This window comes from Falco punctatus (assembly GCF_963210335.1).
Source record: "Falco punctatus genome assembly, chromosome: 13".
Classification (NCBI taxonomy): domain Eukaryota; kingdom Metazoa; phylum Chordata; class Aves; order Falconiformes; family Falconidae; genus Falco; species Falco punctatus.
This window is the reverse complement of record NC_137593.1, coordinates 23,207,144-23,224,670: the sequence shown is the minus strand read 5'-3', so window position 1 is coordinate 23,224,670 and position 17,527 is coordinate 23,207,144. Positions and strand designations below refer to the sequence as shown.

General features: G+C 41.0%; 1 protein-coding gene across 1 annotated transcript in view; it reads right to left on the bottom strand.

The window, feature by feature from the left end:
* The window catches only part of FOXL2 (forkhead box L2), a 52,389-nt gene that overhangs the window by 19,239 nt on the left and 15,623 nt on the right, over positions 1 to 17,527 (bottom strand). Inside the window, exon 1 of the mRNA XM_080409306.1 lies at positions 1 to 17,527. This exon is cut by the window's left edge and continues 19,239 nt beyond it; it is cut by the window's right edge and continues 15,623 nt beyond it. The gene's annotated coding sequence lies outside the window, so the exon portion shown is untranslated.

The window sequence follows — 17,527 nt, the reverse complement described above, 5'->3', positions numbered from 1 at the left end:
TTTAAAAAACACAATTACCAGATATTTCCCATCGGAAAATATAATACATAATGCTAGATGCAGAAACATCTAAGGTTCATATACATATAACAAAGGTATTCAGCATCAGTTTCCCTGAGTATATTACTGTCAGAGGGAGAAACGCATCACTTCATCCTCCACTTCTCAAGTAGAAAGTTTACCCTCTATGTACCTTTTAAAAAGCCACACAAAAGGGGCTGTCAAAGCAAACAGAGAGGAACTGCTTGTTGGTAATACTTATTGGAGGGAGATAGTATATTGCTGTAGCTTCATAAAGTTTTAAATCTGTGCATGGTTTTGGATTTCCTCACACACTGTCTCCAGCTGCCTTCTCCTGCTCTGGTGTTTCCCAAAGCAACCCAACTATCGTCACCCAATTAGTGCTGGAGGGAAAAAAAGGGCTTCCATCAGACAGAACTCCTTAAACAATTTAGTACAGGTCCTTAAAGACGTGAATTGGGGTTTACAACCTATTGTAAAGATTCATGCATCAAATACTTTCAAATTTGTGAGACAAAAGGAGTGGAAAATAAATTAAAATTATTTACCACTGAATATAGTGAAGCTTGTGAAAATATTGGCAGTAGAAGTGTATAGCAGAGATCCTTATCGCAGCAGTTCAATCACAGGTGTTTCCCCCCATTACTAGATTACCCTTATCCAGAATAAATAATATTAGTATTAACAAAGAAAATCTGTAGCTCCAACAACAGCCTCTGTGCATTTAAAGCTCAGTGACAATTATCCGCTTCAAAACCAATTGAATAGTAAGTATGAGACAATTTTACACAATACAGGTTTTCAAATAGTAAAGAAAAAGCTTCCAGTCCCCCGAGGCGCCTCTTCATAAGCCAATACTCCAGCCAGTTCTCCCTGCTGGGAGGCAACTTGTTCAGAGCAATGCTTTTTAGCTGCCTTGACTGATCTTTTATCCCCACAGATGTCTTCACTTGTGTATACAAGTGATGTATTAATGTAACGCATCCATCCACTGCAATGGAGGACAGGATTCCTGACAGCAATTTGTTGCTTGTACCTCTCAGGAGCTTGCACTTCAACTCACAGTCTTTTCTCCTACTTTGTAAATCCCCTCCACCTAGGACTCAGCACAAATTTAATTTTGGTGTAAACAGCAGTGCTGAACCAAGGTGGGATGATTTGAGAGGAATCATTTGAGTGTACTAGTAGTGATTAACACTTGATGACTTGTGAATTAAGGTCTGATCTTGCCCGAGTGGGAATGGGGAAACCTCAGAAGAAGATTCTCAAGCCTGATACCCCCAAAGCCTGTGGCACTCTTTCTGCCAGTGACAGACCTTTGGGTTTTTGGAGAGGGGCATCCAAGAATCCTCCTCTCTATGCTGAAACTCCCCAGAGTTTTAGAAAGATGCAGCAGTTGCATAGCACTATGGTGCTACCAAGAAAAGTCCGAAGCCCACATTTGTGATACAGAAAATACTAGGGAAGGATCCTTCGGGTATTTTGGATGTATGGAGAACGCAGACCCCAGCATGGGCACTGGGATGTGTAGCTCAGGGGATACTGAAATCATTACGTAAGATTCACTGGATGAAATGAGAAAATGGGTTTCCTGCTATAACCCTCTCTGAGATGGCATACAAGTGCAAAATGGATGCGATTACTTTCATGCAGCTTAGATACCAGGTGATTCTTCCCAGCTTTAAATACTTGAACACTCTCAATACACAGCTAAGCACAAATTCAGCTCACACACAAAGCTTTCATCTTTTTTCCTAATTCTCAGAAGAAAAGCAGCAAAGAGAGGGTAGCAGAGACATAGGCTTCTACTGCAAAACTTCTTAATTTTCTAACTGTCAAAGCTCTTCATAGCCTTCTCATTTTCCTAATTTTGACCTCTTTCTCATGGAAATTCCTCTGAAAGGTCTTTCATCATCAGTACATTCAGGCTTGACTTTCCACCTCTTCTCTACCCTTTCTATATCCTGTGCCTTGCAGGTCCCACCACCCTTGCAGCAAAACGATTCTGTAAGTGCCTTCCCTTCCACTGCTGAGCTCAGACACATATCCCTCCTTTCTTGGGGGATTTTGCCCTTCTCAACCTCTCCTACATTCTTTTCTTATGAATTACTGAGGCTGCAAGTTCTACCGGCTTGTTCTCCTTTATTCACTCTTTTTTCTTTCTCAGAATTTTATGAGTGGTTTGGAGGGGATGAAAATCATCCCTCCCATTGGAATGACTTTACTAGGGAACTTAGGGAGGTAGAAGATGACAGACCATCAGCTCATGAGCCACATGTGCTACCCTGAGGTCCCCCAGTGTGCATTTGCTCCACCCCTGCTATGTCCCTATGATCACTCATGCTCTTTCCACTTTCCTTTTCCTAGTTTCTTCTCTCACTGTTTCTTCTCTCCTAATGATTCCCATCCTTCTTTATTTCTAACCAAGCAACTCTCCTTTTTCCAAATAGTTAATTTCTGGAAAAACATATCACAAGTTGTTTTCTTTTTGCTTTTCCTTTTCTAAAGCTGAAGTACATCTGTCTGGATTTGGTTATTTCTTATGGCATTTTCTTCCTTTTTTTTTCTGTTTTAGGAGAAAAAAGAAGAAAATTCCTTATGTCTTTCACACTATTTTGGCAAAAATTAAGGTAAAAGACTCTAAAGAAAATAAAGTATGTTTAACAGAACACCATTCTTTGACCTGATCAAAACTATCAGTGTTTTCTTTCAAGCAGCCTGCATTAATCTACTGGGGGAGAAAAGAGTGGTCAAGAGTGTGATGAAGTGGTATGGGGGGGAGGATGAAGATGGGGACGTGGAAAACCTTTGTGAGCAAACCCGGCATCTTGTGTCCTCCTGCTGAGTACAGCTCTAGAGCTGGGTCCACTCTAGTTGAGTATAGGCAGCAACACAGGGCATGAAACAAGAGCACAGCGCTGCACAAGATCCTTCTTCTGTAGGCTCTTTCAGTAGCAACAGTTTCCTTTGAATATAATCACTTTATCTTGTGGTTTTAAATCCAGGCCTGCCTCCAAATAGCAGAAATCTTTATCAGAGATAATTGCTTTTGGCTAGAAGCAATTGTTAAAGATGACTGATAAAGGCTGTGCAATTATTGTTGAAATGATTATTTACAATTAACAAACACCAATACATCCTCCGTATCACTTCTTACCTACACATTTGCACCTTTTCTGCTCATTCCTTTTCCTAATGCTCCTGTGTGGATGCAGAGAGGGTGCAGCTCACCCACTGCTACAGCACAGCCCACACAGAGAGGGCAAAGCTGAAGGGGGCCCTGTTGGTGCTACTGACCCTCGCCTGACCGCTGTGCTGCTCGGCTCAGCCCACTGACCAGTCTTCTCCAGTTGCTGCCCCCTGCTCTTTCCTTCACACATCTACATCCACCTGCAGCCTCTCAGATTAAGCTCAGGGGCTTGGGACTACCTTGGGTGTGTGTGTGATGAGACATGGGGTCTCTGCTGCAGGCATAAGGCTCTCCCTGTTATCACAAAGCAAACAGGGCTGGAAGCTGCCTGCAGCACAGACCCGATGGGCTGAGCTCCGATGGGGCTGTGGTGGTCCTCGGCATTCCCAACACAAAGGAAGCAAGCCAGCCGTGCTCTACGTCGTGGACACTTAGCACCGAGGGTCCTCAGGGAGACCAGGGCATCTGCCCTGTGCACTGCCCTGCAGGGACCTCGAGGACAAGCCCACACTCAGCTGGGTCAGACAAGAGTGGACGGAGTCAGGCGAATTGCTTCCATACGCAGCCCAGGCATCCTCAGCCGGCCAAATCTGCTATTCTTAATTGGAATTATTTACAAATGCATTGGATTTCTTTTTCTCTTGTTTTAGTTAGTTCCAGGAGCTATGGACTAGATTCCAAAAAATAAAAAGCTGGGGGCTTTTTGGTTGGTTGGATCTTTTTTCTTTGGATAAGACAAACAGGGAGATGAAAAGCATCTCCAAGCTTTCTATATACTCATGGGAAGAGTAATTTCCATTAACACAATCAGTGAAATTGCCTGATGGAATCAAAACTGTTTATACAAGCAACAGTTAGAGGACTGGTATGATACCATATAGGTGGAAATAAATGGTGCTAAATTCAGCCTCCTTTTCAGTAAACACAGGATGATATCATTTTCTTACGCTTCCTAAGATAAAAAGTCCACTTTGTCTTCATGTATGGCACAATACTGTTGTATTAAAAAAAAAAAATATAAGGGAAAAAGTACTTGTTCCTGCTGCCTCACTGTACCTACATTGTAGGGTACAGTAAGAGTCTCTTTTCAAAGTCTTGTACAAGTAAGGCTGTAAAGCTGGGCTTTATTTGTGCTGAGGAATGCAGCATTAAAACCAGGCTTCTCTGTGGGACATCTCTGGGGGACCCAGAGGAAGCCTTGCGCGAAGTGCTTCCTGCATTTTGCTGCTTCTCCTGGGAGGGGATTAAGATTAGGGACCTAATTCCACTGAACAACCTCGGGTTTTTTAGCTGTCCACAGAACTGGCTTCTCGCAAAGAGCCTCATCTAATTAACTTAAACTGATGACTGACTGATGCGTGCTATGTTATGAAATCTAGATATGATGGCATGTTTTCATACTGCATAGCTGAACTGTCCTTCCCCACAGTGCCATCAGGATGGCACTGTGAGCAATATGTTTAATGTAGGCACGCTGCCAGCAAATATAGAGGTTTCCTGTCCTTTCATGGGTCCCTCATACTATCTTGCCTAAAAGATTGAACATATTCCACAGTTCTAATAACAAACATCGTAACCTTGCAAATAGCGACACTTGGAGTTTTCTTTAATATTTATATTTTTTGACCCCAAAAGGGAAAAGAATTTACCATACATAGACTGGAAAAACAGTGTGCTAATTTCACTTATCAAAGGCGTTCAAACCAAAGAGCCTGCCACTAATAATAGTGTGTTAAAAAATATTCTTGAACGCAACATGTGTTACTGTATTTTAGTACATGCTGGTACCTAGCTCTAAATGTCAGTATTTTTACAGCGTAATTCATGTCAGCTTCCAGCTTTTATGACATCAGAGGATGAGTTCAAAGGAATGCAGTTTTCTGCTTTATAAAAACAGTTTAAAGATAAAAGCCAGTTTCAACTAAAAAAAAAAAAAAAGAGAGAGAGAGAAAATGAAACTATTAAGCACTGCATTAGCCAAACAATTCTATGAAAGGCAAATGCCAATCAAAAGAAGATGACAGTACTTCATAGTGAAACCATATTAGTACAAGTGATCAACTGCTGTTGCTTAATGCCTTACACGATGCTCAGTGTCTTCCCCACTAAATCATGCAGTTGAGGAAGTGGTAAAAACTGCATCAGCTATTGAACAGAGAAGATTGAAACAGAACTATCCTTTTTTACATTGCTGGACAATGTTTAATACATGTAACACATCTACTATCCCTAAAACAACTTTTCTATCTGGGTGAGTATGCAGGAAAGAGAAAGTGATAAGAGTATTATTTTCCATATTTATAATTAAAACAAATAAATATCAATCACATGGCTTTAAGCATTTAGTTTTCTGTAGATCTTTCAAAACTTTTTTGACCCAGCACTCGGTGCTCTGGAGCTTATCAATGACACCAGGGGTCAAAAGTGTTAGTGCGACTAAAATTACTTGGACAAAGCCAGAACCAGGTCAGATCGCCATGGGATAGTCCCATAAGGCCTCCTGTAGGCTGCTGCCACCAAGGAGTTCTAAGGAAAAGAAAGGAAAGACCATGAATCAAACATCCCAGAAAATTCACAAGCAAATGTGTTATTAATCAAGGAAAATAAAAACAAAGTTTATTAAAATGCCTTGTAATAGTACATTTCAAGACAACACAAAGACATCTTATGTGATGACCATTTTATCACTGAGGCTCATTCCAATCGAGTTACATTCTTCAATCCCAAAGAGCCACAAGTGTGCCAGAAAAGAAAATAAACACTGGAACGATGTGTGCAGTCACACATCTAATTTGACGATTGATCTCACAATTTAAATAGACGCTTTCCACCCAAAATAAATGCAGAAGTCTATCAATGGCACTTCTGCGAGCTGAAGCTAATGGTAGGAATGGTACAATTTACACATTTCTATCCATGTTTAGCTAAGAAGTTCAAAATAGGACCTGAATCAAGTTGGAGAATAAGAAAACAAAGCAGAAGGGGTCTACTACATTCTGCATGATTTGAAACACCATATTAAAATTTTTTTGAAATTACTATAACTTTATTTATTGCATAAATATTTATGAAGGGGACGGATCCTTACACAGCATGAGCTGCCTTCAATCCACTGGTTTCAGCGAGTCAAAGTCAAGGAAGTTACAACAATTTACATCAACCATGAATTTGCCCTGGCGTGTTTACACAGGAATTTCAAATCGAATTCTCTGCTGCTCCGACTCTGGGGAATTGATGGAACTGTGACAGCACATGAATTAGTCTTTTACGCTCTAAACAGACATCAAAAGATGGATCCTGTTTCTCCCCTCCCACAAGCTCTTGTTTACATGAATATTGTCTGTGAAGTGACTCATGGGAGTGGGGATTGAACTATTAGGGCTGCTTTTGAGCTAACGAGGCTAATACAGAGTGATATTTGAACTATATCAAGTTTTTAAGCTAAAGATGGAGGTCAAAGTTACAATTTTATCAGTTACATTTTGGAGCCCTTCACTTGATCATGACAATACCATGTTCATAATACAATTATTGTAATCATATTTCCAGTATTGCTTGCCTTCAGTGGAAACAGATTGCATTAAACTCAAAAGCTGCCTGAAATGGTATGCACATTTCAAAGTCAAGTAAAGGTTATAGAACAGGACCTTTGAATTCATGTGCAGTGGATAATCAGTACTTGATCACCAAAGATATTTTTGAGGCTTTCCTGAACTTGGCAATTAGGGTTAAAAATAGGCATTGTATGAGACGGGATAGTTAATAGGTAATAAGCAGCTCACTGATTGTAAAAACTTTAGCAAGGCCATGGGTAGAGCTGCGGGCTCTACACGATGCCTGCACTGTTATGATTTATTCATGGATAGAATTTATACCAGAGTGCAGCTTATGTCCCTGTTGCTGCAGTAGAGATCTTTACAATTCTCCATAGCTTGCCAGGTGGTGTAGGTCAGTAAACCTTCACTGCAGCCAGTGCCCCCTCCTGCCAGGATAGAGCTTATTTTGACTTGTTTCTGTTCAAATCTCTGTTTTATTAATATTTACTAAAGAAATCAATTGGGAAAAAAAAATCACTTTTGTATCTTTATAACCTTGCTTTCTGAAAACCTTTACCTGTTAGTCTGTGCAGTTATTAATGATCTCCAGTCACTAAAAAATAATTATATTAGAATTAATTGCCTCCAGTCTTATAAATCCTGAAGTAGCTTGATGTAAAAATGAAGCTATCATATTACCAGGGAACATAATATAAGTAATATGTGTCTTAATTATTTGAACAGAAGCTGGATGAATATTTATCACCTCACTAGCTCCAAAAGATTGATGACTGGAACAAAAGAAGTTTTGTTCACTAACTAAATCAAAAGTTTAAAACTAATTTTTTAACTTTTTCTCCAGCTCTCATAGAAATGAATTTCTGTTTTCAGAAGTTTTTTTTTTTTTTGTTTGTTTGTTTTTGTAGTGGGTTAAATAAATCCTTTTACCTGTGCCAAGGTGAAACTCTGATTAAATTTTTCAGTTTTTGCCAGTTTACAGAGTTACCTAAATTAAAACTTTGGATTTCAAAATAAAAATGTCTTTTCATTTACGAAATGTAAACTTTATATAAATATTGCAAGAAATGCTTCTTGGAAAATCTATTCCCTTATGCATTAGAAGTTTTAATTTTAGTAAAGGATTTTGGAACTGGCATTTCTGGTGAACAATAATAGTAAGCTGAAAGGCATAGAGTTGGGTAACCAACTCTAGCTATAACACTGCCCATAATCAGGGAAGAAATCACAAAGCTCACTAGAAGTGCATAAAAACACTCAAGACGAAGCGAGACAGAACATTGAGTTTATATGGGGAACAATTTGGTTATTAGTAGGTTTTTGTTGTTGTTTTGGTTTATTAGGTTTTCATTCTTATGAGTAAAGAATTAGCCAGCTGCAGGGGCAACTCAGGGTCTGAAAATAATGGCAAAATCCTCTTCTCCCTGGCTGCAGCCTAGCTCAGCATTAACGCCACAGGCTCATTTACGGAGGATCTCCTCCATGTCTTGCTCCACAGCATTGTCGTGTCTCCTCCCTGCCATATGTCTTACATCCACACATCACAGCGCTCCAAACAGCTCCGGAGCCAGTTGCTCCCAGCGCCTGCCAGCGCTTACACAAAGGCTGAACTTGACACTCCCCGGCAGTTCCAGGGAAGTTCCTCAGACTCTGCACATGAAATTAATGGGGAGTACAGGGACATTAGGAAGACCCGAGCCTAATCAGAGACACAGTAGAAGAGGAGACTTGAGTAACAGGGAGGATAAGAGTTCTCTACAAGTGGCATATATGTATTCAAGCTTGCTGTACACGCTCTTTTATAGTCCCAATAGATGTGTGACCCAGAGTAAACTTTACTAGCCCTAGTACTTTATTTAATTTTTATAGATTGTAAGGTGATCACGTAACATGTAGTCTGACTTCCTAAATAACACAGGCCAAAATAACCTCGCCTGCTCTTTTCCCTCTCCATTTGTACAGGCTGTCTTCACCTTGGAAAATATCACTGATGCGAATACGCAGAAGAATGAGCAGAATGCTGTTTCCAGCACGGAGTCCTTGCTGGAGCGTGCTGGCTCCTGCTGAAGCCAATCCAGCCCTTGTGCATGCAGAGGGCAGATTCGAGCCCTTGCTGCCTAAAAAGAAACTTTACGGTGCCATGCTACTTTTGAATCAAGAGTTTGGGGGTATTTTTGGGAACTCCCAGCTAGGGTCTAAAGGCATTTAGTCTCCCCAGCCTGCGGCAGTTCAGCACCAACCACCTTAAGAAATCTGGCTCTGATGTTCTGCAGTCAGTCTCAAAAATGAGAGTGTGTGCTCCAAGTGCAGTACTAGCACGGAGCTCTTGGATGGCTCGTGGCAGTTTGCAACAGCCGGATCACAGGACTGGAGTCTTGGTTTACAGCTGCTTCAGGGCAAGAATCATGGCTTTGTCATTTGCTTGTGAGATCTATAGCTCCACAGCTCTTAGTCTCTGGCAGGATGAGAACACCAGGCAAGCTATTTGGAAGCGGGTCTAGCTAGTTTAAAAGAATTTCGGTACTTCTTTCATGTCTCTGAGTTTGCAAGCTCACACTGTCAAATCCTACTCCAGTAGGTAGAGTTGATCAGAAAGATAAAATGCTGTGGAACCTCCAGGAACCAAACCTTGCCGGGTACCTTCCAGAAATCCTGACTGGGACAACCTGGATGCAGCCTTTATCCTAGGATAAGCCCTGGGAGGGAGTCACTGCAAACACTCCCACTTCAGGTTCCCCCCTCTGAAGAAATGCCATGAATTGTGTGCTACGTAGCGCTGGATGGCCTCACAAGTCCCTACTACAGGTTGCTGCTGTGCATGTCAGCCGTGACTGGGATCCAATAATACACTGGGAATTTTCCCAGCCCACAGAGATCACGTCTATGAAAACAGGAAGTGATGAGTTCCTAGATATTCTGAAACGCTAATATTAACACAGTTTTGGTTTATATCAGATGCAAAGAGGACTTTCTTTTAAAGTTTGCTTTTTTATTGCTGGTTTTATGATAACAGACTTAAAAGGAAGAGATTAAATATTGCCTAAACTTAGTAAATGTTTTCCACAAGTGCAAAGATTAAAGCAGAAATGAGTGGTGGTCTATACTGCAACCTGAACTCCACTAAATAAACCAAAATATTCACTTACTTGAACATCTAATGAAGGTTAAATATAACCCTTAAAGCATGAAAAGAATTATTTCAAAAGTTTCCAAGAGCCTCTTAACTCTTCCCCCACTCTGCGCTGAGATTTTGGGGCAGTGATGAGTGATACTTCTTAGCTGCTTCAGTAATTGCTGAATCTCTTATTAGATATTTAAGAGGGAAGTTTTCTCCTGCTTCACTAATGACTCTCAGGCTGGGGTTTCCAGCATGGACTGAGACGAACATTCTCCCTGGAGCTTATACAGGTGTCATTTGTATGAGCCTTCGGTGGTTTTATACAAATGATCGCCCCAGGGTTCTTAGTAAAACCAAACAGCCTCCTTCCTTTAACATATTATTTAAGCAATAACCTCACTCTAGCCTCAGGCTTGCAATGCAACAATTGCAACCAAACTAGCACTTATCCACAGAGACACAAATGATATATTTAAATATAATAGCAGTATGTAAGCTAACTTTAATTCAGAGAATAAGTAATTGAAGTATCTGAAGAAAACATTAAAGAGATGTTAAGGACTTATATCCACATTAAGCTTAATCAGGAAGCTAGATTAACATATATTATAGCTAATAACATAAATGATATAATGGTCGAGTAACAACAGTTCGCATCAACAGTTGCAACGCTCAGAGTAATAAAAGCGAGCAGAAAGAGTACCATACTTTGCAGGACAGTTACTGCAATAAACTGAACTATCTGGGTAAGTTGGCTAGCCTGTTACAGAAAAAAGGAGTTGATTACCATGGGTAAAACACATACCTCATTTTACCACTCAGATCTACTTGATGACACATTTCCTCTCTCCTCTTACAGCCACACAATTTTTCCTTCTCACATAAAACTTTAGCAAGATAAAGTTTCCATTTAAAAATGAGATGACATTCCTGCTTGTGAGGATTTTGGTAATAGAATAATACACACTATCAAACAACAAGCGTCAGCGATGAAATCAAATTTTGCAATGTAGGTCTGAGCTCAAGACACAGAATCATAGAATAGTTTGGGCTGGAAGAGACCTTTGAAAAGAAATCATCTAGCCCAACGCCGTGTTGCAGGCCTCCTTGCAGCATGGCGGGGTGCGCGGCTGAAGCATCACACCCGGGCTGGGTCCAGGAGCTCTCCCGGGAGGAAGCACACGGGGAACAATGGCAGCAAGGGGTGCCCAGCTAGCGGGGCTGCGTGCCTGCCTCAGCTCTGCCAAGTGGCCTAAGGGCAAAGCTGTGGCTATGTCAACATCTGTGAAAGAATTTCCTATCCATTGTGCACTCGTACAGGACAAACAGCGACAAAGAATTAGACTTAGAGAAATGAGGAACTTGCTCAAACTTTATTAATTTGCTCTGTCTTACACAACACTTGCCAGGTGAGGTAAGCTCTGTGTACTCACACAAAGCAGTTCTGCATGCGTGGAAAGTAAATCTTAACTGGCCTCAGCAACAGAAACAAGAGCTTACATGACTCGCCTACAGAGCCTGTCCGGCAGTTTCTGGCTGAGCCACCTAACAGTTATTTCCTGATTTTAACCATTGCCACAGTCTTACCAAAAAGCAGCTGTTTTAATCTCTTTTAGCTATTTAAAACTAACAAACCCCTTTAGAAAAACAACTAATTTGTATTAAGCTCAAGTCTTTTGGAACACTTTAGTGAGACACCTAAACTCCCTTTTTCCTAATGAAGACAAGATCTGTATATCTAGCTCCAAGCACAGCAGCCTCTGGAGTTTGACTGGGGTAGGTAGGCACCAAACACAAATAAAAAGCATCAGAGGTGTTTCTAGTTAGAAAGAGGTTTCTGCAGCCAGCTTGCCTTGCTAATTGGAAGCAGGGTGTTGCCTTCCCCAAGCACACAGAAAGAAGGCACTCGAGGCTGGTTAGGATGTGCATTTGCAAGCAAAACCACAAGCAGCAGTGGGAAAAATACATGAAATTACTGGGAAAGTGGGCCCTTAAGAAAGGAAACCAGTAAGCAGTCAGTAAAAAGGATGCTGGACACAAGCACTGGGGTTGACTGTGATCTGCAGGGTATGTTTTTCTCCTTCCTCCTTCTGCCCCCAAAGGCATTAGCATGGATTTCAATAGAAACTGGTTCTCAAACTACTATTGCCTGCCTCATTCACTTTGGTAAAACTACCTTTAACTGTGCTGAAGCCTGAAAGCCTGTCCTGTGCTACCTTGTCCTGTTACATCCACTGCCAGAGAGCACTGTACGGAAAATACTTCACGTACGAACTAAACAGCAAAGTGTGTCCATGTCCTGTGGTGATGTGTGGGGAGAACTTTGCTGCCATGGGCGGTGGGTCTGAAGCAATGACAGTGTTACATTTCAGCAGTACAGAACTGTGAACTCATTAAGTCAGTCCTTCCAATCATCCTGTGCTTGGTAGGTATTCAACTTTATTTCTACTTGAAGAGTTCTCTCTGTCCTTCCCACACCCTACACACACCTATTCTTAAATGATTCTTAAGAACAGGAGCTGATGGGAACATTAGAGGGAAAAAAAAATAATCAATGTACAAATCTATTTTATTTGCATGGACACTCTCTGTATTTTTTGTATTGTGCTATTTGCCAGGCAGCAGAGGTAATTTGTTAAGGTCTGATTTTATTCTTGTTACCTCTCAAATAAAAAAATAGCCAATATGGATAACGTGTGTGGGGTCCTCCTCCTATTTGTTTTTGGTGGCCAACCTTTTTACTTTAGGAGGGTTAGAGAAATAATTATTGAACCCTCTTTGGGTAACAGCCAGAGGTTGTTTTCCTTAAGCTGCTCCAGATTGTTACAAGGCAAGGTTGAAACTATAGGCTTTCACATGGCATTTGAAACGTAGGTGGTGAGTCAGAAAGGCAGCAAGACACAGGAAGGCTGCTCCAGGTGGCAGAAGCAACAGGGTCAGAGAGAAGGCCACTTCTAGCTGAACAGAGGAGAGCAAAGAGGGGAGGTTATTTAGCAAGGTTGGAGTTAGCCCAAGAAATCCTGGGGAGAGGCCTACAAACAAGAAGGGCAGTTTTGAATTGCATCGGGGAATAATGGAGCTATTTGAAGTTGGAGGCTTTGAGTCTGTGCTGCTTTATCTAGGAGGCTCTGGGTGGGAAAATTGCACTTGCACGGGGACTGTAGAGGAAGCAGCAGCACGAAACTGAAACATGTGACAAGCCATCATTAAAACTGCAGATCTTGGCAGTGTGAAGGACCAACAAGCTTTAGGCATCCGATGTTGAACGCCAGTTGCCTTGGGTTTCAGCACAGTCAGCAAAAACAACACCAAAAAGCAGCTCTTCCAGAGAGCTGTTGTAGCCAAACAGAAATTGTCTGAGCTCCAGATGCTTAGGTAGGTGGTAGGACTATCCTGCTCTGGAAAGGGAGATGGATGAGAGGAGGCCAGAGAGCAGTAAGGGCCACAAAACAACAGAAGGTGCTCTCACGTGTTCATAAAAATCAGTACTTCTTTCAGATATTGCTGCCCAACTCCCATGCTGACACCAGCGGTCCACTTTGCAAAGAATGGTAGAGAAGGTGGGAAGAAGGGATTTCAATCAGTATTTCACAGCTCAGTATCAGCCTAAAGAATATAACAAAATGACACAAATTATTAGTCTATTAGCACAGAGAAGGACTAAGCCAAAAAAAAAAAGAGAATCGCATTGAGGTGTGGAAATGGAGCAAACCACACAATTGTATGGGCAGGTGTGCAGCTTGGCACAGGGTTGGATGGAGGGTCAAAACCTGCACACGACACCAGAGAGAACGACGAGGGCCTGTCCAAGAGAAGGTGGCATCTGATGTGGCCAAACATCATATATATATATGTATATAACTCAGCTATATATACACCATGTGCATATGAATTGTACTATATGCCTTAGAGTTCTGAATAGCCGTATCTGCAGACATTGCCGTAAAGAATGCTTTTTTATATGTTGAGATACTGTTGTGGTCTCAAAAAATCTGACATGTTAAATAAAAGCAATCAGAAGAGACCTAAGGGATTTGGGGATATTTTTTTTTTAAATACGTGATATTAAAATCTATGTAATAATATCAAGAAACTCAAATGTTTGAAAATATGGAAAAACCAAAAGCATTTTGCAGTTTGAATACTATAGCAGGGACATTCTGAGAGTATTTCACTGGAAATCACCAGAAAATGTTGTATAAAACAGAAGTAGATACCTGAGGAATTTCAGATATTCCACTAGCCTACATGACTGACACTCTGGCAAAGCTAATTTGTATTTTAGAGATTTATTGAAAATTAGATTTTGTTCCCTTGACTGACATTCAAGGTGCACTTTACTAGCAAACATCTGACTGTACAACCAGGGAGGGAAATTCAGTGTTTTTGTTATTCAACAGGATTAGCAGCCTAGATTCAGGTTAAAGTGATACAGAAGGGCATTAACTAGTTCTAAATGACTTAATTCCCTGAAAACAGTATTTTTTAATGTGCTGCTAATTAAAATATTTAAGAACTCACTGTAACAACATTTTGAAAACAAACCAGAAGAACCAATGTAAACAAAATATCATTTTACAAACCAAACGGAATCACTTAAAATCCAATGTAATTCTATGTTCCAATAAAAACAAATATATATACAGGTGTCACGTTAAGATTGTCAAGCACAATCCCAAGATACCATCTAAAAATGAACCAAGAAGTTAAAATTAACCCCTCCTGTGCTTGTTCTTACTTTTTGTGTCTGGCAATATAATTTCCTGTGTAGCACCTACCTCTGAAACCCATGGCACTGCCACACCAAGAACACAGGAGTAGGAGAGTCACTAAGAAATGCTTTGGTGGAAGTTCACCAGAAGTATCCTGCAGGACTCCAGTGCACTTTTACCAATATCTTACATTTTCAGGTTTTTACTCAATGTTCCTAAAAGCTAGAAGACGTTCTCTGCAGTATTTTTCTTATCTGGTGACAGAAATCTCAGCATGGCAGGTGGAGATTTAAAAAATATATGCTGTGCAACATGACAGTGATCAGCAGCCTTGGTCCTCTTAATGACTGGCTTTTTAAGCAAAAGATTACTCTTGCTCTTCTCCAATACCTTGTATTGACACAAAATTACATAAAGAGTACATGCTTTACAGGCTACAAAATTTTGCGCCTGAAGTTCAGACTTATTTTTCCATGTTCATTAGTTTGTTAATCCTCGGAATGTTTTAAATACTGCTTAACTGTGGTGTGGGCAGGATAAGAGCAAAACATTGAGAAATAATCATTGAAGGCCAGTTGCATGAAACAAACCTTGTGCCTCCGAACAGACTGATCCCTCCACCCGGAAATAGCTTCTTTATAGAATCTGGTATTTGCACATTTCAGACCTGTGTCTCTTCTTGCATTCAGCTGCTTCGACACAGCTAACTAGCTAGCTTCAGGAGAAAGGGAGAGGGGACCATCTCTTCCTTTTAATTGACTGGCATTTCCCTACCATTTCCGAGTCTTCATGTTTTAGGTTGGGAGAGATGTTCTTGGCCATGATTTTGTGGAGCACAATTCCATGACTGTGCATCAGTCAGAATATCACCCATGTTCAGTTCAGACTTAATCTTTCCCTGGTAATCTCTCTACTGTACTAGCAGTCCTGGTATGCTGTTCAGGATAGATTTTCACCTATATAAAAATGTTTACTAGACTGCATGTCATTATCCTCCTAAGACAACACCTTACAACCATCTAGTGCAAAGAGATGCTCAGCATATAGATGACAGACAGCAGGAGAGCATCAAATTGTAGATGTAGTGCTTAACTCTAGCAAGCCATTATTTTCTGTGTACCAGCCAACATCAGGTTACTTGCAGTGTAGCTTAGGAAGTTTTTCCTCCAGGATTTATTTTGGTTCCAAATTTAAAAACCCAACATGGGATAGAGGCTATTTCACAGTTGGAATGACAATATTACATCAGAATTCTGTTTTGTCCAACAACAGAATATGGCTGGTAGATTCAGGACAGAAAAAAAAAAGCTGCCTTTCCCAAATAATCAGGCCAGCAGGTTCCTCACCTTCAGCATGTCGGCAGGGACCAGTGCTAGTACAGAAGACAGGAATGTTTCCTAGGTGATCTAATAAAGCTAGAAAAAAACCTCAAATCGATCAGCAATAAGGGGATATTGCTGATAAGCTGTTGCCATAAGCTCTGAACTCTCTTGGATGTTTCATCTTCCAGAGGTTAATTTTTCATCTATCAGTTCTTACAAACTAGATGATCTTGGCCATGTCATCAATGTTGTGGTTAAATTCAGTACTACATTTCAAATGCCTTAAATTTGACAACTTTAAGGTGACAAAGGAGAAGATGTTGCACTTCCAGTTACTTGCCTCTTCCATACACCCAGTTCTAACTATTACCTTTGTTGATGGAAAGGCCCAGACAGCCATTCACTACTCAGCTCTATCTTTTCCTGAAGACTGGAGTAAGTGTCTCCCAGAGTGCTGTGAAGGAGGTAGTCAACATGGACCACTTTCTCTCTGGAGTTTCAGAGAGGCACCAAGGTAAAAGAAGGAACGCACAGCCTGGATTCCTACTTCGGATCCCCCCACCTTTACTGGCAAGTGGCTACAAAAAGCAGAGATATGGGGATGCTGCCAGAGCAAGGCTGTGGAGTCATCTTGACTGTGAAACTGTTGAAGAGAAAGGACAAAACTGTCTATTCCACCACCTCCCGCAACCAAACCAACTCATCACAGTTTTAGAAGCAGGAAATTTGCCACACGTTTCTTTGCAGTCCTTACAGTCATCGGCAATTCCCACACGGGTACAGGATTCTCTGCAGATCAAAGATCAAACTGAAGGGTCAGCATGAAAAAATAATGTATTACCTTCATTAAAGGATCTTGAAGAGCTCCTCAAAAGAAAATTAAACCCAAATATTATTTTATGTTCCTACTGCAGAAATGAGCGCTGCAGTCAACTGAATGCCAGCTCTTAACCAGCTGGGCAGAGAGCCAGAGGGGCAAGAGGGTGTCAGATGGAATTTCGGCCAGGCAGGCAGGAAACACCAAGAGGAAACACCAGCAGCAGCTGTAGAAGCAAAAGAATGGGCAGAGGCTCTAAGACAAATAATAACAGGCAGCAGTAGCAGATGTCAGACTAATGCTTTCTGGAGGGGGATGGGATGGCACTTGTGAAGAAAGGGGATTTTTTTTTTTTTTTTGTTAAATCGGTTTGCATTAATTATCTGAAAAGGGATTCTTCCCTCAAACCCTTTGAAACTCTGTTATTTCGGATGAGTTTGTGAGGGAAGAGATTGAACCGAGTACCCACTCAACATGTGCAATGCCCGGGGCAGGCACTGCTGCTCATCCTAGTTTAGTTTCATGTATGGGTTTGAATTCCCCCAGAGGCTTGTGGAGGTGTTAAAAATAATTTTAGAAATCAGTTTGGTAGAAGGATCCCTTATTTCTAGAGTGGTTTTACTGAATGGTTTTCTGGACTTTCTTTAGGGTTCTATAACTATTATCAGGGAAAAGGAGGAAGTTCTGCTGTTCCAAAAGATGTTGCAATGCTGCTTTTGTCAGGACTGTAATTTGTAGGTTAGTTGGTACTTGTTCAATGTATCAATCACATCCATCAGTTAATTGCTTCACT